General features: G+C 43.9%; 1 pseudogene; it reads left to right on the top strand.

Annotated features, from left to right (window-relative positions):
- Positions 1-21329: 21329 nt before the first annotated feature.
- On the top strand, positions 21330-21442 carry LOC116527050 (annotated as a pseudogene).
- The last annotated feature ends 1028 nt before the right edge of the window (positions 21443-22470 follow it).

Below are 22470 nucleotides of genomic sequence, written 5' to 3'. Positions count from 1 at the left end.
TTTAAATAATTGAAAGTCTGGCTTAAATTTCCTCTTATGCTTTCAGGTTGCAAAGCCTTATTTATATTTAATTTAGAAGGCCAAATACAGGTACTACTGAACTACTGATTTTTCTTTCCTGACAGCATCCACCAAGTTCAGTCAAATCTTCCTTCATCTCTTCTCTCCTCCTCTCTGTTGATGTCTCCTCCATCTCCCTCTCCCCATTTTGGATGCCTAGCCCTCCACACACAGCAACACATCCCTGCTGCCACCAGGTAATTCTCCTCTCTGCATATTGCTCCTCTACTCAAAACCAGTGGCATCTGGGTTAATAGTTTCCAGTCCTGACCTTGGGTAATCAGCAACCTTATGAACTGATGAAGATGATTCATTTTTGCTTTCCCATTACCAGGAGAACCACCAGCAGATGATGCTGCCTAACTTGTCCCAGAAATAAAAATATCAAGGATAACAACTATTCTGCTCTGTTTAGTCTAAAGGCAAACCCTTGGTTGGACAGTTGAACTATTATAAAGTAATAATCAATTTTTCCTTCTCTGCTTGCTGAACATGGTACATGTCCTTCAAAATCAGTGATTCTTTTCGCCAGCTTTTCAGTAGAAATGAATCCCTTTTCCTCTGCACACTTATTGTGTTTATTCCTTGGCTGGGGTATTCATCACAATTGTCTGGGTTAAAATTGAGTTTCCCATCATTTTGTGAACTCCTACTAAGAAGGTACTATGGCTTTTTCATTTTTGTGTTGGTTCATAATAAATGCGAATGTGATGAATGATCTATTGTTATATTAACAGTAGTAAAAATCAGTACTGGTGATGAAAATATAGAGGAAAATAGCCACCAGATTAAGATGGACTCTAGACAGTCGTCCTCAAACTTTAGTTTGCATCAGAGTCCCTGGGAGGGCTTATTAAAACAGATTCGTGGACCCTGCTTGCCTAGTTTCTAACTCAGTAGGTCTGGGGTAGGAACCTCAAATTTGTGTTTTTACCAAGTTCCCAAATGATGCCGAAGCTGCTGTTCGGGGCCCACACTAAGACCCACTAGGCTAGCCCACTCCGTCTGCTTCAATGTTCCCTCCAAACGCACTTCTGTAATCCTTAGATTAACCCCAGGTGTGAGCAGGATCCCAACAGTGCATGTTTTTTCCTAGAGCAGCACCTGTAATAGAATCACAGATTCTTGACAGGTATTTCAATCACAGAATCTCCAGAGTTTTTTTTTTTTTTTTTTTTTAATTCCAATTTTGCACCCAAAGCAGAAATCCCTTTGACTACCAGTGGCCCCAATTGTCCTATTCCTCTTGCATCAGACACTCTCTGAGTTAGACATGAATAGTTTTTACCTCAGCCAGCTGCCCCTGATGAGCCCAGAACTGAACATGATACCTAGATGTCAGCTCACCAGCATCAGGGACTGTCTCCCATGCTGACTCCTGTGGGCACCTCTCTCATTTTGAAATTCTCATCCGTCTGTTACCAATTCATTCTAGACCCTCACAGAAGATAAGTGATGGATCAGTGTGGGTTGAACTTGGGTTTAACTTAAGGACTTCACTGAGCTGCAGTACCTCCCAATTGGCCAAGCACCTGTTGAAAGAAATGGGGTCTTCCAAGCCCTGCCTCCTCCCCACCCACTGTGGGGTTTTTGTTTTTGTTTTTTTTCAGGTGTGCCCTACTAGCTCCCCCAGAGGGTGCACCCACCTCAGGCCAAATCCCCAAGGAGTCCCCTTCTCTGGGCTGTAGAACAGGGGCCTTCTGTGGGCCAGGGGGCTCCCTGGGGAAGAAATTGGGTGGCCCGGACTGGCTTCTCATAGGAACAGACGCAGGGTGCAGGCACCGGAGAGCAGCCATCGGCTTGCGTGGGGTGGGTGGAACCAAATCCTGCTCTGACACTAAATCCTTGTGTGACCTTGAGCGCGTTACTCACTGAGGTCTCTGAAACCACAGGAAATTGGACGATTCATTTGAAGATTTAAGGAGAAAATGCATTTAAAGCACTTTTCTCCAGCCTGGTACATAACACTGTTCTGTTAGTTACTATTAAGTTTGGATCGATTGACTCCTGTTAGAGTGTTTTGTCATCTGATGGAGGGATGTTTGCAGAAAAGAGCCACAATCAGGGCTCCACAATTAGAGGAAAGTAGGGATAGATAAGTGGGGGCCGGTAGACTGGGGGTGGGGAGGAACAATGTGAATTTAGTGATACTATGTGCCATTTGATTGGAGACTTTGTCTGATACCATCCTCAGGGAAAAGCAAAGCAAATACAAGAAAACCATCCCTGTTTTACAGGTGAAGAATGAGGTGTAGGGAGGGTAAATACAAAACTTGTCCAAGGACAGCAGGTAGCAGAGCTGGGCTTTGAACCCGGGAGTTGAAAGACTGTGCAGTTTATCACACTAGGTTGCTTGGAAGCCAGGGCACTGCAGAAGCTCAAGACGAACGGCAAAAGGGACTCAGCAAGGCGACAGGCTTGACCAGCAGGCTGGGTTTTGGAGGACATTGTCTCCAGTGGGTTGGTCTTCAGAGCTCCCCTCGAGCCAGTTACAAAGGCCAAGGCCCCAGGCCTGCCTGCCCCACACACAGCCCAGCAAACCTCCCTCTGCTCCTGAAATTATATCCCAAACCTCCCAACTTTTGTCCTTTACCGACTCTCTCTTGAGATTGAACTACAAATGGATATGTCACCAGAGTGAGGCAAAGTTTAATAGTCTGGTGCCAGGCTGCCTGGGTTTGCATCCCAGCTCTGTCACTAACCAGCTCTGAGCCCTTGTGCAAACTATTTAACTGCCCTGGGCCTCAGTTTTCCTATCTGTAAAGTGAGAAAATAATAATTCTCACCTCTCAGGATTGTCATGAGTTTAAAAGAATTACATTTGTGAGGCCCTTAGCAGTGTCTGGCATAGGTCAGGATTATGGGAGTGTTATCTAACAGGTCAAAGATTGGTTTGGCTTGGCTTTGTTATAGCTAGCCTGGCCACCTGCAGGAGTTGTTTCCTGTCTTTTTTTTTTTTTTTTCTTTTTTTTTTTTTTTTGAGACGGAGTTTCACTCTTGTTACCCAGGCTGGAGTGCAGTGGCGTGATCTCGGCTCACCGCAACCTCCGCCTCCTGGGTTCAGGCAATTCTCCTGCCTCAGCCTCCTGAGTAGCTGGGATTATAGGCATGCGCCACCATGCCCAGCTAATGTTTTGTATTTTTAGTAGAGACGGGGTTTCACCATGTTGACCAGGATGGTCTCGATCTCTTGACCTCGTGATCCACCCGCCTCGGCCTTGTTTCCTGTCTTTTGCCAGCAGTTTCCTCTCTGTAAGGTGAAGGCAGAATCCTTTGGATAGTACTAGGTGTCTGCACTGTCCTATGCTCTTGACACGCATTGAATAATAGAATGCCCCTGGCCACCCTCAGAGATAAGTGCTATATTATCCCATGTCACAACAGGGACACCAAAGCTCAGAGAGATGAAGAGGTGAAGAGATGTGTCCAATATCACAAGGCAAAAGGGAGTAAAGTTAAGTATTCCATAGACATAATCCCATAGTGAAGTCCTGTGGGTAAAACAGCTCAGTGCTGGCCAGGCACAGTGGCTCACACCTGTAATCCCAGCACTTTGGGAGGCCAAGGCGAGTAGATCACCTGAGGTCAGGAGTTCAAGACCAGCCTGGCCAATATGGTGAAACCCCATCTGTACTAAAATTACAAAAATTAGCTGGGTGTGGTGTCCCACGCCTGTGATCCCAGCTACTTGGAGGGCTGAGGCACAACAATCGCTTGGGCTTGGAGGCAAAGGTTGCAGTGTGTTGAGATCGTGCTACTGTACTCCAGCGTGGGCAACAGAGTGAGACTCTGTCTCAAAAAAAAACCAACACAAAAAAACAAAAAACCAGTTCAATGCAGTTTGGCTCAGGGTGAGGTAGAAAAGGGCCTGGAGCCCGATGTCACCTGATTCCTACCTATCCCTCCCGAGCAAGTCTCAGGACTCTCCAGCTCAGGAGACCACAGAGTACTTTCCCAGACCCTTTAGTGTTACTTAGCCACTTATGCTATTTTCTTCATCTCCATGCTCAGGGTCAACACCTGACTTTAGGCTAAAATATCCCTCTTCTGAATCTCTACTTTTTCCCTAGACAGTCTTTCCATCTGGAAGGCTCTAGCTGGCTACTCGATGCATTTTAATAATAATTAGCACAGCTCATATTTATTGAGACCTTACTATATGCTAGACATCTGAGGAAAAATCCTTTGAAACATTAGCTCATTTAGGCTTCAGAACAACCCCATGAATTCGGAATTATTTTTGTCTCCATTTTACAGATTTTCCTACCACTGCGTGTTGCTGCTCCTGCTAAATTGTGTCTCATGCACATGTTGTCTTCAACTCTGTTGTTCCTTCCTCTCTTTCTTTTAATGAGCACATGTCTTATCTGCCCTCTTCTGTTACTAGCTCCTTGACCTTGGGCACATTATTTATGTCAAAAGTCCTGATGGGAGGCTAAAATGACACAATATTTATAAAGTGCTCTGTGCCTATGCTAAGCGCTCAATAAATAGCAGTTTTTGTCATTACGTTCTTACTAAGAACTAGATTATAGCCTTTAAATGCCTGTGGCCTCCTGGTTGTCTCCCCTGAACCCGGCCTTTCATAGTTTTAACAAAACTCTGCCAATTCACTAATATTACCTGCACACTCAGGGTATATAATCATCTCTATTGTAGTAGTAGCCAGGGTGGTGGGGGCAGGTGGGGGGCGGGGGGGGGAGGCGGGGACCTGAGATGTGCAGTGCAGCCTGGTTCTCAGCAATACCTGGACTTTGCAAAGAGCTATTTTCAAAGGACCACCCTGTGGCTGGCTGTGACAAAGTCATAGTCCTGTATGCTGTGCTCATACAACTGAGATTCCCATCCTGGGCCCTGTGGGTGATGCAGGAAGAGCCCTGACCACAGAGGACATGGAGAAGCAAAGGCAGTTCCAAGGGGGATTCTGAAGAGAACCCCCCTGTATGAGTCCCCTAGGGCTGCCATGGCAAACTACCATAACCTGGGGAGTTTAACACAACAGAAATTAATTTTCTCACAGTCCTGGAGGCCAGAAGTACAAAATCAAGGTTTTGGTAGGGTTGGCAGCTTCTGGAGGCTCTGAGGGAGAATCTCTTCTGTGCCCCTCTCCTGGCTTCTGGCAATTGCCAGTAATCCTTGGCATTCCACGGCCTGCAGCTGCATCACTCCCATCTCTGTCTCCATCGTCATGTGGTCTTCTTCCTTGAATGTGTCTCCGTGTGTCCTTTCCTGTTCTTTTTTTTCATTTTTTGAGATGGAGTCTCTCTCTGTTGCCCAGGCTGGAGTGTAGCGGCGCAGTCTTGGCTCATTGCAACAACCTCTGCCTCCTGGGTTCAAGTAATTCATTCATTCTCTGCCTCAGCCTCCCAAGTAGCTGGGATTACAGACGTGTGCCACCACAGCCAGCTAATTTTTGTATTTTTAGTAGTGATGAGGTTTCACCACATTGGCCAGGCTAGTCTCAAGCTCCTGACCTCAGGTGATCTGCCTGCCTTGGCCTCCCAAGGTGCTGAGATTACAGGCATGAGCCACTGCACCCAGCCAGAAATATCTTAACTATGAATTAAGAATGGGACACTATTCAACAGGCCCACTCTCTCACCTCCCATCCCATTGGTGGCAGCATTGCTGTTCCTAAGATCTGACCCACTGGTACCTCACAGAGAGAGAGAGAGACATGGTCTACAAATCCATAGACTGGACTTAGATTCAAAGAAAGACAGACTCTCCTCTAATTGGGGCATCTTTACAAGGCTAGAACATGATATTTGAATTTATCTAATGCTACTATTCACTGAGCGTGAGGGAGAGTAGTAGTAGGGATAGAGTGGGGGGAAAAAATACAGTGTCACAAATTTAGCCCTGACTTCAGATCTGACAGGAAGACCTTCCAGTGATTTTTGAGAAAATGATGGGTAGTGTTTCGGGATTTTTTTTTTTTGAAACAGAGTTTCGCTCTTGTCCCCCAGGCTGGCGCGCAATGGTGCAATCTTGGTTCACTGCAATCTCCATCTCCGAGGTTCAAGAGATTCTTTTGCCTCTGCCTCCCAAGTAGCTAGGATTACAGATGTGTGCCACCATGTCTGGCTAACTTTTGTATTTTTGCTAGAGATGGGGGTTTCACCATGTTGGCCAGGCTGGTATCGAACTCCTAACCTCAGGTGATCCACCCACCTCAGCCTCCCAAAGTGCTGGGATTACAGGCGTGAGCCACCACTCCCAGCTTTGCAGATATTTTTATAATTCACTACCAAAGCCAGATATGGAAAGAACCTGTATAAATTCATTAAAGTGTAGTGTCTTAGTCCATATAGGCTGCTATAACCAAATATCATAAACTGGGTAGTTTATAAACAACAAAAATTTATTTCTCACAGTCCTGAAGGCTGGAAGGTCCAAGATCAAGGCAGATTCGGTGTCTGTCGAGGGCCTGTTTCCTGGTTCTTAGATGGTGCCTTCCTGCTGCATCCTTACATGGTGGAAGGAGTGAGGGTTTCTGTCTTGGTGCACAGCCCACACAACCTAATTATCAGACAAAACCTCCACCTCTTAATTCCATAGCCTTGCGGGTTAGAATTCAACATATAAGCCTTGGTGGGGGGTAGGCAAATGTTCAGGTAATAGCATGCAGCATTTGGATAAAATGTAAAGACAGATGTCTTGGCTTGAAAGATTTTTTTTTTTTTTTGAGATGGAGTCTCACTCTATCGACCAGGCTGGAGTGCAGTGGCAAAATCTTGGCTCATGGCAACCTCTGTCTCCCAGGTTCAAGTGATTTTACTGCCTCAGCCTTCAGAGTAGCTAGGATTACAGGTGCACACCATCATGCCCGGCTAATTTTTGTGTTTTTATTGCCATCTTGGCCAGACTGGTCTTGAACTCCTGACCTTAGGTGATCCACCCACCTCGGCCTCCCAAAATGCTGGGATTACAGGCGTGAGCCACTGCACCCAGCCAAAAGGCTTTTAAATACTGGGTTTCTGAGGTGCTGCCTGAATGTTCTTGAGGTTTATTACTAAGGCCTCTCTGCTTCCTGTGTTTCCTGAGACAATCCACTCATTATCCAAAGCAGCGTGTTTGTATTTGTCTAATTGCTACTCCAATCTAGGGGCATATAAAACAAAACAATGGCCAGGCATGGTGGCTCATGCCTATAATCCCAACACTTTGGGAGGCTGGGGCAGTAGGATCTCTCGAGGCCAGGAGTTCCAAACTACCTTGGGCAAAATAACGAGACCCAGTCTTTACAAAAAAATTTAAATTTTTTTAAAATTAGCTGGGTGTGGTGGTGCAAGCCTGTAGGCCTAGCTACTCAAAAGGCTGAGGGAAAAGGACCTCTTGAGCCAGGAGTTCGAGGCTACAGTAAGCAATACAGCCTAGTGACAGAGTAAGACCCTCCCTTTAAAAAACCAGCCAGTTACTCTGCCCTTAGCACATAGACAGTCCTTCATTCAACATATAGAGCACGTACTTGCTCAATTTTCATGGGCCCCTTTGTCCATAAAAATATATTAAAAATTATATTTTACTATGCCATGGATACAAAGTACACGATCCAGGCTAGACTTATGTTTATTTTTTCCCTTCTCTTTTTAAAAGAAACTAAAACATTTTCATGGGTCTGAAATACATTGTTGCCCCTAGGGACTGTGACTACTGTGCCCGGTGGATATGTCAGCCCTGCCACCCCTGGCCATTTGCAGTAGGAGGGGCTGGGGAATTTGCATTTGAACATTACGATCTGACTGCACCTAGAGGAAAAGAGATCTGTATCTTCACTAATGGTTCCAAATATTAAAAAACAACACCAGGTCCCAAGAGATGGCCCCAGGGAGACCCCCACGTCGCTAGATGAGTCTTTAACCTCAGCCCACCCTGCCCCCTGAGTGAGGGGCTTGTGTGTGGTAGGGCATGCTATCATGAGGAGAGTTGCCAGGAGCAGGAGGTGGAAGCAGAACAGAAGGTGGGAGGGGAGATTAGACACACACTTGGCAATTTCAGTACAGGGACTAGGACGAAGACTCATAACCTTTTGGGGGAGTGGAGCTATCAATGACATCTTTGAGAGTTGTGTGGAAGCTTTGGATGCACTCCCTGGAACAATGCATACATGCAAACATGTACCAACATTTATGCAAACATGTACCAACATTTACGCAAACTTTCTGGGGCTAACAAAAGTTCATAGGTCCCAGTTGCACACCCTCAGGTCCAAGGCAGCTCCCTGCAGTCTAGAAAAGAGAAACAACACACCGGGATCATTTTCCTCCCATACCTCAGGCTCCCTACTGCTAGAATCCAGAATCGAGGCTGGAATACCCGGCTACTATGTGGGTTAATCAGACGTCGATGCTGGCTGACACCTTACCGCTATGGGCAGCACAGTTTCCATGGGGAAATGCATTCCTGCTTCCACAACAGACTTCTAAAGGACTCTTGCAGCACAACTGGGTTTGTCATTTGGGGGTTGGTTGTCCTGATGGTAATCCACTTTAATGAGCACAACGGTAAGAACAAAGCGGTCTTTTCTTGTGGGCCTGGCTCTAAGCTTAAATGCTTCCCACCTCTGAATCCAAGGGTCCTGCAAGTATAGCTCTCCTGTGCAGCAACTAACCAGCACTCACTACAATAATGGGGCTCTGGAAGGAATAATTCGACTTTATGGTGGTAATTCACCCCGCTTTCACAGAACCCACTTCTGCGTGGAGAGAAAAAGAAAAGGCTTTAATTGATTCTGAATTAAAATATCTAGAAAAAAATTCCAGTCTACCAATCAGACAAAGCAGACTTAAAATTAAAGCCAGAATTTCAAGCTTCACACACTAATGTGGCTCAAAGTATTAACTCTGATCTTGTTTTTGAAGTGACCATTTAGAGCTAAATCAATTCAAAGATAAAAAACAAAAGATTGTTTTGTTAAGGTAGAATGTTTTGTAAAAATGAAAATAACATAAATATCTAGTATACATATAATATTTATATATTGTTTATTTAAATGTATACTTATACAGGCCAGGCACAGTGGCTCACACCCGTAGTCCCGGCACTTTGGGAGGCTGAGCCAGGTGGATCACCTGAGGTCAGGAGTTCAAGACCAGCCTGGTCAATGTGGTGAAACCCCGTCTCTACCGAAAATATAAAAATTAGCTGGGCATGGTGGTACACGCCTGTAATCCAAGCTACTTGGGAGACTCAGGCAGGAGAGTCACTTGAATCCAGGAGGCAGAGGTTGCAGTGAGCCGAGATCATGCCACTGTACTCTAGCCTGGGCAATGAAGCAAGACTCCATCTCAAAAAAAATAAACAAATAAATAAATATATATATGTAATATTTATATATTTGTATATTAAATAATTATATAAATATATTTGGGCATATAAATATTATTTATTTTTACATGAATATATGTTTATATTATTTTTATTCAGTAGCCAGATACTATTATTTTAACAAAACAATTTTGTTTCATTGTGGTTGTGGCAGGGAAGCAGCTGAAATTTAGGGAGACATTTCTTTGTGGCTGCCTTGGTGCTACTTGCTTCATGTGTGTTACCTCACCTAATTTTATTTTATCTTGTAAGCAACCCTCTGCACCATTTTGTGCATAAGGAAAGTGAGGTTTCCAAAGCTACAGTAATAATAAATTACCGTTGCTATTATTATTTCTACTGAGATAGAGTATTCTTCCTAGAATAGCTAAAATTTTGTTTCCAGAAGGCAGGGGGATGAAGCAGGTCATCTTCTGGTCTGGAAATTCTCAGTTCCTAAATCAGCACAGTTCTTACTTTTGGAGGGAGAGTGACTTGCAGGACTTGTAGGCCAGGCCTACTGGAACAATGTCATTGCAGAGAAGCACTGACTTCCTTCACATTTCTCGGTTGAGCATTACCCATGAAATCTAATCCCCACCCTTCAGGCCCTGCCCAGAGATCCTGGGCCCTTGGGGACTGAGGGGTGAACAGTGGGCCCTGCTCAGGTTTTGTGCAGCCCAGCTTTGTGGGATGATGAATGAATGAGCTCCTTGGATGGTCACCAGTAAAGCTGCAGATGCTCTCTAAAGAAGACAGAGATTGGAGCAGAAGCTGGGCATGGGGATAGAGGACCCATCAACCTCTTCTCTGAGTGTGATGTGCATACCTGGGGGAATAGTAGTTCTCTTTCTGCTGGGGCTGCCAACGCGGAGGGATGTATGCCTGGGGCTGCTGGGGCTGTCTTGTCTTCAGCCCTCTGTGTAGCCATTACATCCACACACACAGACACAAATATCAGGCAGGCAGAGGGAGATAAAGCTAAAGGGTTTGATTTGGGTGGAGAAATCCAGTACTAGTGAAGTGGGCATGATCTAGGAGGGTTTCTCTTTTTTTTTCATTCATTCCTTTATTCACTCATTCAACACGCTTATATGAGACAACTGCCATATGTCTACCACAGGGCCATGAGCCAAGCCAAGGAGCCAGACACTATAAATGAATAAGCCAGGTCCAGGTTCACTAGGATTTCCCAGTCTACTGGGATGGAAAATTGTGTAAGCAAATACAGCCATTTCACTCCACCTGTTAGGTGTGAACAAAACTCCAGGAGAAGCAAAGCAGGAAGCTGATTAGGTTTGCTCCAGACAGGGTCATTTAAGACATGTAGAGGCCAAGGAGATGAGGAAAAGGTCTTCCTGACACCAAGCACAGCCAGGAAGAACACTCGGTGGACGCTGCTATGCCATGCCACTGCTATGCCAGGGATGGGGGAAACAGTATTTAAATCACCTATAGGAGGGCAAGTGCTGTGGGTTTGAGCCCCACCCTTCCCCTTCCCACTCATTCATTCCACAAATATGTACTGAGTGCCTGCTCTGCAGAGGCACCGTTCTAAGTATCAGAGACACAGCAATGAGCAAAACATCAGAAAAAATGGCGAACATCACTGTCTATGTGAGTTTACGCTCTAGCTGGGGAGAGAGATAGTAAATAAAATAAATTAACAAAGTACAATCTATTGTCCTTATTCCCATGTATCCTATTCTACAAAGTCCCTACAAACACTGAATTAGCAAATACTGGACTTTTGCTCCTAGAGGCAATACAGGGTGAGGTTCCTATGAGACTCTGGGCATGACATTTTCATCAACCAATCAATACATAACCTTGCTTTATGTGTGTTTCTATTTTATGTCAACTTGTTTAATATGTATTATTGATTCATTAACATTGAACTCACTGCCACAGCCCTATAACTCTTGCCTAAATGAAGCTTATCTAACGCACATTTTCTCCATGAGAAACATCACAGCTTCCTGCACTTAGGAACACTAGCCAGCACTTCAGCACTATGTTTTGGGCCATTTTAGACAGCACAATCATCAACATAAATCTTTAAAACTCAGCAAAATATAAAAAAAGAGGGCAAGAAGTAAATCATAGAAAGGACACTTGATCACAGTATGAGAACTGAACAAGAAAGCAGAACATTGTCTTCTTTGATCTCAGCTGCTGACTTGCGTATTGGACAGCTCAAAATTTTCACCATTCCGTGCATGTCTATGTTCCCTCTGGCAAAACCCATGGCTAGAGTCACCCCACAAGGGGAGGCAGAGGAATTCCCACAAGAGGGTACTTCCAAAATGTCCCAAGATGGAGTGATTGGGATTTCAAAGAAGAAAGCACTAAACCTCAGGGGGATCAATCCAAAGCATTTACTAGAGGAACTTGCAGAGGAGAGTTACTGCAAGTGCTGGGGGGGCAGCGGGGGTTCTACCTAGATGTGTCTGCAGCAAGGGGTCAGGGTATGGAGTTTATATGAGGGTTGAAGAAATTGGGCTCAGGGCTCGGGCTAGTTTTTTTTCAGTGCTTTGGGCAGCAACCTGGGTAATCAGTGCCTGGGAACATTTAAGGCTCCAGCTTGGGTTCAAACTTGCTGGGAAAAACAAGTAGCCAGCTGAGTGACAGAGCAGTCAAAGCGCTCTGTGTTTCTTGGTGAGCACAAGAGCAAAAGACCTACGGTCTGCATATGACTAGGAAAGTTCTGTGTGTGTTAATTGTGGGGTTACAAATAAATTTTAGCAAGTAGGCAAATTAACACACCCAGAATCTGCAAATAATGAGGATCAACTGCATGTAGCATATGAGAACGTGATAAATTATGAAGGAAAATGAAACTCACTTGAGAGGCTTTCTGAGCTATCGTGTGGTTTGGGGTCTGGGTTGTAGATGTGGGCATCAGGGTTCCCCACCCAGAGAGCCAGCACAGAGGCTTGCTATGCCTGTAGTGGCTGTTGGTGAATATCCCGTAGCCTCCAGGGCTCCCCAGCGGTCAGAAAGCCTTCATGGGAACAGGAGCCCTTTGCACACTTTTATGTTCACATCTAAGTCTTGTTTTCCTCTCTGCTCCAGGAAGGAATAAACATCTCATGGGAATAACAAGAATCACACTGAGGACTTCACAGAGCAGTCTTATTTGAGCCTCACAACAACCACATGAGTTAAGAAGAGCAAATATTATTTTTACTTTACAGGTGGAGATGAAATCCTGAAGCTTAGAAAGGTTATAACTAGCCATGATGATTCTGGAATATTTGGCTGATATTTAGAAGCCTAGGCTGGAGAGGGTGGGACTGGGGCTCCCACTTCAGATTTATCGATGTCTTGTTGGGTTCAACAAATTTGTATCCAAAGCTCTCCAATTATGTAAGGAATATAACAATCTGATTTCTCTAAGAACATTTATTCATTCCTTTAACAAGTATTTATTGAGCACCTGCTATATGCCAGACACTATTCTAGGTTCTGAGGATACAGCAGTGACCAAAATGAACTCATATCCTTGCTTTCATGGAGCTCACATTTTAGTGACAAAAGACAGACAATAAAAGAGGATATTAAGGAAAAAAGATAATGCAGCTGCCTCTTTATGTCACCTGTAACTCCAATTTGTTGAAGGTAGCGTGGTCTAGAGCAAGTTTATCCAACCTGTGGCCCATGGGCCACATGCAGCTGAAAGCTGTCCTAGCTTTGAAAGTGGTCCAATACAAATTTATAAACGTTTTAAAAACATTATGAGGTGCTCTTTTTGCAATTTTTAGCTCATCAGCTGTCATTAGTGTTAGTACATTTTACATGTGACCCAAGACAATTTTTCTTCTTCCAAAGTGGCCCAGGAAAAAACTGGACATCCCTGGTAGAGGACAGAGCATCAAAGGCTGTCCTAGTGCTGCCCCTTGCTGGCTGGGTGATCCTGGGTCTGAGTTGCCATATCTATGATTATAACTGTGTACAGGCCCTAGAGGTTAGGGACAGGTATAATCAACATGTCTGCAATTCATTTTTAACTTTTATCAAATATATTGAGCATGCAAAAAAATAGAGAGAGAATAACACAATGAACACGTACATACTTACCAGTTTTCAGACATGAAACTACAAATTCAAAGTGGCTTTGTAATGGGTCCACTTGGCTGGGCTGAATCCCCTTCCCTGGACGTTTCTGCTTCAGTAAGCCACAAGAGGCCTTTTTTGAAATTTGGAGGACAGCGCTGAAGCAGCAGCCATATTATTGTTCAGACATGGAAGGCCCAGGTGGGTGCTTTTATGAACGTTGTTGCCACTCTGCTTACCTTGTTGGTGGGGACAGTGTCCAGGCCTGCACCCACTCCCCCTGGCCCTGCTCCTGCCTTCAGTTCCTATGACTGCTGAGCCAGGTGTGTGTCTAGCTCCATGACAAAGGGTACCAGCTTTTCCTGCAGGACACCCTTGGTCAAGGCGGGAGGTGGTGAGTGACGGACACAGTTTTCTGTCCATCTTTGTGGGTTTCAGCTCATATTCCTGGATTCTATCTTGTCCTCATTCTTCTTCGGTTTACATCCATCTTCCCTTCCTGACTGCCTTCCCTGAGGACTTTAAACTCCAGCATCAGAGAAGACAACAGCTTTCCATAAACTATTTAACCAGATCCCACAATTGCATAAGGTCACATCTCATAACAGAGAACATGTAGCAATGGATGGATGAGTGGGTAGATGGATGGATGGATGGATGGATAGATAGATTGATTGATTGATTGATTGATAGATATTCTTCTAGTGGTTTTATGTCTCTGGCTGATACACCTCATATACTTGTATCTGATGATACCCCCTCTATTTCCTGCCCAAAGGTAAAGGCTCTCCATTTTAGTATTTTTCATTTCTATTTTTACTCTATATGTATATGTCCATAAATAATATACAATATTGGTTATTGGATTCTCATTAAATTTAATGTTTAGTAAACAATCACTCAAGACCCCAGTGTCTTAATTATTGATTCTTAGGTCCTCCTAGCACCACAAAGTGTCTTCCTCGGTTATCGTGGGAGGTCCCAAAGAAGCACTTCACGTGAATGCACAAATCTCTCTGTCCACTAAGGTTCCCATGCAGCAGCTGCAATGTCCTTCCTTTCTTCTTCCAAAGACCTGAGACAATGTCAGCATGGCCACTGCCAGCAGTGCACCCTGCGCATCATGAGGACTGTGACAAAGGAGCTGCCTCCCTGGCTCCCAGCTCCCTCATCCACCTGCCAAAGCAGGTCTGGTTCTGTCTGCAGAGGTCAAGGACACTCTTTCCTCTCTCCCTAATACCACACATCTTCACCCCAGCCTCCAAGCAGCCCAGCCTGTGCCTCGGGCCCTATACACTCTCTCATTAAATCAGGCCCTTCCTATCTTCCCTTCCACCCTCAGATCTAACAAGTGACACATTCCCCCCACTAAACCAAACCAAAATCCACTCCCATCAGCACAGCAAGAGAAAGCCTCTCAAAGAGACTGCCTTCTAGATTCATTCTCAGCCAAATAACATTCACTCATGCCTGGAAATTAAGGGGTATGCAGAGTGACAGGGGGAAAGCTGGATACATCCCACAGCTACAGGGTGCAAGAGCACACAACTTCACATTCCCAGCCAGGGCTCTTAATGTGGCATGTAACCATATATGACAGCAATGGCCTCATCTTCCCAAGAACAATGGCTGAACACCTGCTTTAGCTGTTGGATACATAAAGTTTTATTGGTTTTGACCATTTTTATCAAGTCAAAGAAACAGTATGTCCCAAAGCTTCATTCATTCAACTCATATTAATTGAGTTTCAGCCAAGTGTCAGATGCCATTTGAGGTGCTTGGGATCCATTGCAGAATAAAACCAACTAAGAGCTCTGCCCTTGTGCAGTTTCTATTCCAGGCTAGAGCTCTAGAACAGACATCTTCCAGCAAAGATTAAATAATAGTTTATTCTTCCATCCCACCTTTTGTGGCTTCCTTTTGTAATTCCAAAATACTTTATAGCCCAAGGTTTAGCCAGGGCATTACATTCCATATAGATAGAAGTTTTGAAGATCAATTTTATTGGAATGTTATTTCCATATAATAAAATCCATACCATTTCAAGTGTACCATATATTGCATTTTATTTTACTTTATTTTGCTTTATTTTATTATATTTTCTTTTGACACAGTCTTGCTCTGTCAACAAGGCTGGAGTGCAATGGTGCAATCTTGGCTCACTGTAACCTCCACCTCCCGGGTTGAAGCAGTTCTCCTGCCTCAGCCTCCTGAGTAGCTGGGATTACAGCTGCCCACCACTGAACCCAGCTAATTTTTATATTTTTAGTAGAGATAGGGTTTCACCATGTTGGCCAGGCTGGTCTCGAACTCCTGACCTCAGGTGATCTGCCCACCTCAGTTTCCCAAAGTGCTGGGATTACAGGTGTGAGCCACTGTGCTTGGCACATTTATTGCATTTTAAAAAATGTATGTACTGTACAACTGCCACTGCAATCAACATAGAGACTTCCATCACCCCCAGAAAGTTCCGGTGCCCTTTCCCACTCAATCTTCTCTGTCCTTTCTATAGAAACACTTAGCTGCTTTCTGTCACTCTAGGTTGGATTTTTCTTCCCTAAAGTTTCATACAAATGAACTCATGCAGTATGTACTTTTTGGCTACTGCCTTATTTCGCTCATCAGAAAGTTTTTGAGATTCACTCATGTTGTTGCATGTATCAGTGGTCCATTCCTTTCTGTTGCCGAGTAGAATTCCATTGCACACAAACACAAAACCCACAATTTATTTATGCACCTGTTGAAGGCCATTTGGATTGTTTACCTTTTTAGCTGTTATAATGTTCACAGTACGATGCTACTATGAACATTCATGTACAAGTCTTTGTGTAATTGTATGTTTCTATTCCTCTTGGATACATACCCAGTAGTAGAGTTGCTGGGCCATGTGGTAAAAAATTATTTGTTTTGTAAAGATTCATGCCTTTTTTCTTGCTAATGCATTTCAAGTGCATATTTCACTTCATAAGAAAATGCCACCCTATTATCCAAAGTGGTTGTATCCTTTCACATTCCTATCAACAATGCTCAAAATCCCAGGGCTCCTCAGGCATAACAGCAGGGGGTACTGTCAGTCTTTTTAATTGTAGCCATTCTTATGGGTGTGTGGGATAGCTCAACATGGCTTTAATTGCCTTTCCCAGGCACTGTTTTAAGTGCTTTATTAACTTACTTCTCACAACAACCTTATGAAATACACATTATTATTATTCCCATTTCACATACAGGGAAACTAAGGCACAGAAAGGTTGAGTAGCTTGCCCAAGGGCACAACACACTTAGTAAGTGGTAGAGTCAGGGTTCAATCCAAGCATTCTGACTCCAGGAGTGAGACTCTTAACCCCTTGGCCACACCGGCCTCCCAGGAGTAAGTTCTTCGGCTCCACTGTGGATGGTCCATTATAAGCATGGCTGGAAAGACTTGACAGCCACCTGAGAAGACGTGTCGCCTAAGATAAAGCTTTATAGCCTAAAGACAGGTGTCTGAAGTGTCACACACCAGGGAACAGAAGAAGTCACAGCTGCCAGCCCATGGTTGAGGGCTGGACCAGGATGAGGGCCAAGGGCCACTGGTCTCAGTCTCTGCCTTTCGTGCCAAGCACTGGCAAGGGCCATTGTGGCAGCAAAGAACTCAAACAGTGGCCGGGGGTGGGTGAGGGATGCCCTTGCCTTCAACAGAGAGTGCAAGGTCATTCACTCCTATCAGCCACTGTTTGAATCCTCTTGGTGCCTGAGGAAGGGCCCTATCTGACTCAGTAACTGGTACAGGAATCTGGGGTGTGTCTGGGGAAAGACTATCCTTTTTGGAAACAGGTGGGGGTATAAACTATAAATGAACACATGTGCTAATCCTAAAAGGGAATAGGGAACATATTAGTCAGGTCTAGAGAGACACCACCAATATACGTATGAAGATGATAAATAGATACATGACAGGGGATTTATAAGGGAAATCAGCTCGTGCAATTTTGGAGGCAGGGATTTTCCACGACAGGCTCTCTTCAAGTTGGAGACACTGGGTTGCCTGTAGTGTGGTTTAGTCCAAGTGCAAAAGCCTCAGAACCAGGGAAGCCGACAGTGTAATTCTCAGGGTAGTGGTGGAGAGTTGCTGGCATAAGTCCTGGAGTCCAAAGGGCAAGAAGCTTGGAGTTCTGATGTCCCAGACCAGAAGAGGAGAGTGTCTCAGCTCCAGGAGACAGAGGGAGAAAATCCTTTTCTCCCCTTTTTTGTTCTATCTGTGACCCCAGCTGATTGGATGGTGTGTATTTACATGGAGGGTGACTCTTCCCTACTCAGTCCACTGACTCACGTGCCAGTCTTCTCAGGAAACATCCTCACGGACACACCCAAATGCAACACTTTGCCAGCAATCTCCAGTCAAACTGACACCTCAGCCATCACAGGGAACAACCAAAGAAAACATACAACCCTACAACAATGTCAAACTTCCAATGGACCCACCTCTGATCTAGGATACCCAAGGAATAGAATAGAGCAGGGGCTCCTGGACTTTTGAATGTCAAAGGCCAGTGAAGTTTTAAACAGAAAAGATAACTGAATGGAATAACATAAGTTCCATAACTTTTTACTTTGCTAAGTAAGGACATTAATGAAATAACCACTAGTAAGTGCCATCACCATTATGCCATTAAAAAAAGGACATATGGATAACTCCAAAGGTAGGAAAGACAATCTCAGAATAATATTTGGGTTTTTTGGCTGGGCACAGTGGCTCATGCCTATAATCCCAGCACTTTGGGAGGCTGATATGGGAGGATTGCTTAAGCCTAGGAGTTTGAGGCCAGGCTGAGAACATAGCAAGACCCTATCTCTACAAAAAGTTTTTTTAAAAAATTAGCCAAGCATGATGGTGCACACCTGTAGTTATTCATGAGGCTGAGGTGGGAGGATTGACTGAGCCTGGGAGGTCAAGGCTGTAGTGAGCTGTGATTGCACCACTGCACTCCAACCTGGGCAACAGAGAGAGACCCTGTCTCAAAAAAAAATTATATATATTTTTTCTTTAATGGAATACATTGGCTTTGTTTTAAAATTTGCTACAAGTTCACAAACTGTAGCATCAGTGAGACGATAAGTTCAAATCCCAACTCTGCTATTATACCTGGCCCTTTACATGGCATCCTGGTTACCTATGTATTGCTATGTAACAAATTACCCCAAAATGTACACTTACAGATATTGTGGGTCAGGAATATAAACGAGGAAGAGAAGGAGGCCTTGTCTCTGCTCCAAGATATATTGAGACTCAGCTAGGAAGACTCAGATGGCCGGGGGTGACTCTAATGACTAAGGTCTAGAATCATCCAAAGACTTCATTGCTGACATGTCTGGTGCCTAGGCTGGGGTGACTTGAAGGCTGGATTCAGCTGGGAATATCAACTGAGCACCCACAAGTGGCCTCTCCATGTGCCTTGGGCTTCCTCATAGCATGGTGGTCTCAGGGAAGTCATATCCTTTTATAAGCCTGGTGGCTCAGTGCTCCAAGAATGTGTAGTACACAAACAGAAACTACATAACCTTTTATGACCTAGCCTTGGAAGTCATATGAAGTCACTTCTGCTGTAATATAGTAATTGAGTCTGTCACATCCTTACTCAGATAGATCCAACAGAATATGAGAGAGACTCCACCTCTTGATGAGAGGAGCATCAAAGAATTCAGTCATTTTTAAAAACCACTGCATTGATGTTGTTGTTTTACATTTAGCCTTTACAACAATACAAGGTGTATATCATTATTTCCATTTTATAGATGAAAAAAATTAAGCTCATAAAGGCCAATAAATTCACCCTAAACTAGTAAAGTATTGAGACAAATGTTTGCCTCCCTGCATTTTCCTGTTCGCGTGGCCTCTCAATCTGAACCTTTAATCCAGCTGACTATATCCCATCGCCCAGCAGGCGAAGGGGCTGCAAATGCCTAACACTGCTTGCAGAGAGGCCAGGGACCTGCCTTCCTCCTTGGCTAATCTAGTCCCATGAACCAGCTTTTCAGGCTCCCCGCTGGCCCCCATTCATGGGCTCTCAAAGTGCCCTTTGGGCTCTGTGTCAGGTTTTGCCTCTCTGAGTTTTAACTGTTTGCCTTCAAGGATTTTGCCATTACTGTCCCTCTGCCTTTTGCAGACCAGCCTGACTGTATGGATCCCATCTCCAGCATGGACATTAACCCACTTGTGCCTATGTGAGTATGGCCAGGCCCATGATCAGGGAAATATGGACAACCTGAGCTATTCAACAGTCATGATATGGGTGTGGTAAGAGCAGTGCTCATCTAGGCACAGTGGCTCACACCTGTAATCCCAGCACCTTGGGAGGCCAAGGTGGGCAGATCACCTGAGGTGAGGAATTTGAGACCAGTCCAGTATGGTGAAACCCCATCTCTACTAAAAATATAAAAATTAGCTGGGTATGGTGATGTGCACCTATAGTCCCAGGTACTTGGGAGGCTGAGGTAAAGGAATTGCTTGAACCTGGGAGGCAGAAGTTGTAGTGAGCTGAGATCATGCCACTGCACATCTGGGTCATTATTCCTCATTGAGGTCTCTGAGAAGATGGACTGGCCAGGAGTCAACAGACCCATTGGGAAATACATTTATTTCTCAGGACTCTTCCTTGCGAGTGCCAGAAGCTCACCCTATGCTCAAAGAGGGTATGTGGTAGGAATATTTACAACAACAGGAATGGCAGGGATGAAGCTGGATCCAGAGCTCTAGAGCCAAAGATACTGTGCTGCTGACATCTTTCTTCCCTTCTTTTGTTTCTGTATGTCAGCCTAAATTCCTCCTAATCCTGATGGTTTTCTTCCACATAAAGGGGGAAATGAGAGTAACAGCCTCTCAGCCATGCACTCTTCATCAGAGTGGGATTATTGCATTTCCCTGATTACAGCTTGAAAAATCTCAAAAGGGCTGGCTTGAATCAGTTACCCACCCTGGGTCAATCTATGATGGCCAGGGAGATGGCGTCAACCCAGACTTGATCTCTCAGACCCCACCTTCCCCTTTGAGTCAGGCAGCCCTCCTATGTGCTATGTACCTCAGTACAACATGACCGAAATCCATAGGTCAAGAGGCCAGGTGAATTTCTGAGATCTTGGCCAGGGCCAGGGCTCAAGGTTAACTTTGTTCCTCCTTTCCCCACCACATTCCTCAGATTTTCCATATCATCGATGCCTTGGTGTGGGTTTTTCCAGATGTAGCTAGAAACCCAATGAGTACCTGAGACCATTGTCTGAAGCCTGTTTTTCTCAGTCCCAAACTGGACAGCACTCCCTTTTCATTATATCTTTTTCTTTTTCTTTCTTTTTTTTTTTTTTTTTTTTTTGTGGGTTGGAGGTAGGGGGTATGGACGGAGTCCTTCAAATGAACTTCTTGTCATGTGCGAAAAACAAACTTACATTATTTGGTTAGATGGACTGTTAATCACAGCTGAAGACAATCTAACAGGCATACTTGTCATGATAGTTAATACCGCTGATAAGGGAATCAGGATTAAAAATAATCTAAGACAGCTAGGTACGGTGGCACATGCCTGTAATCCCAGCACTTTGGGAGGCTGAGACAGGCAGATCATTAGGTCAGGAGTTCGAGACCAGCCTGGCCAATATGGTGAAACCTTGTCTCTACTAAAAATACAAAAATTAGCTTGGCATGGTGGCACGTGCCTGTAGTCCCAGCTACTCGGGAGGCTGAGGCAGAAGAATTGCTTGAACCCGGGAGGTGGAGGTTGCAGCAAGCCAAGATCTCACCACTGCACTCCAGCCTGGGTGACGGAGTAAGAGTCCGTCTCAATCATCATCATCATCATCATCATCATCATCATCATCATCATCTAAGACTGGAAATCTTCCCCCAAATAAAACAAACTGGAACAGGAATAAATGCATAATCAGGTGGGATAATTCTTACCTATTTTTCCTTTTGGTGCTCATTGGAGATGCATGAAACGTGGTCGACATCTCTGAGTAATCAGGACTTGATTGATTGCTCCTTTCTGATTCTTCCTGGAAAAAAAAAAAAAAAAAAGAATAAACATAAAATGTTTGCATTAGGGATGAAGATGAATTGCTCTATTAGGATAAAATATAAATGAATATGTATTTTAAAATCCTGTATGTCAAAAATATCATGGATAAATTTAAAAGAAATATTACAGACTTGAAAAATTATAACACACATAAAATATGAAAGTTTGTTATCCTTATACAATGAACTCTTGCAAACCAATAAGAAAATGACAAAAAATAAAACAAACAAACAACGCCACCAAAAAAACACGTGCTTCAATAGAAAAATGGTAAGGAATAAGGAAAGGCAATTCCCAAAAGAAGAAATTGAAATGAAATAATCAATTAGATGAAATTCAACCTCACTGAATGAAGTAGAGAATGCAAGTTAAATACAATAAAATACACAGGGGCATATTCGGGTTTTGTGAAACCTGAAACAAAAAAATGTGGGAACTGCGTCTTCAAAATTGTGATTTCTAAATTAAGTGTGAATATTTTTTGAAATAAGTAAATAAATCACAGGAAACTATAATGTTTCAAATGTTTTTTTTTTAAAAAACCCACAAATGTCACAAAAGCCAGAAAAAATAGCATATTTTTATTAACTAAGATCTGTTTGTAACATTTTTTCCCATATTTTCCAGATGCCTATACTTTCATCATTTCTTCATTTAACAATTTTACATTGCTATTTTCTGTAGAGAGGATAAAAATATAATTCAGTATTTGTCCTAACATAGTTTTATTGAACTATATTTCTTCTTAGAGTTGAGATTCATAACACATATGACTCCACAGGTAGATTTGCTTGCTGTTTGTAACACTGCCATATGTTTGTGCTTTATAAGTCAGACATTCTAATGTTCTCTTTCACATCATGCCCACCAAAAACGTTAAAAAATAGATGCAGTGCATTTGCAGTGGTGTATACTGCATTATTGAGTGCACTCCTGAAAGAAGAGAATGATTTTGACTAGGTGCAGATGAGAACTGAACCCTCCACTCATAATTTTCCAC

The sequence above is a fragment of the Sapajus apella genome, unplaced genomic scaffold, assembly GCF_009761245.1.
Source record: "Sapajus apella isolate SASKATOON/1434 unplaced genomic scaffold, GSC_monkey_1.0 scaffold52, whole genome shotgun sequence".
Taxonomy (NCBI): Eukaryota; Metazoa; Chordata; class Mammalia; order Primates; family Cebidae; genus Sapajus; species Sapajus apella.
The sequence above is the reverse complement of the archived record's forward strand: the minus strand, read 5'-3'. Positions and strand labels throughout refer to the sequence as shown.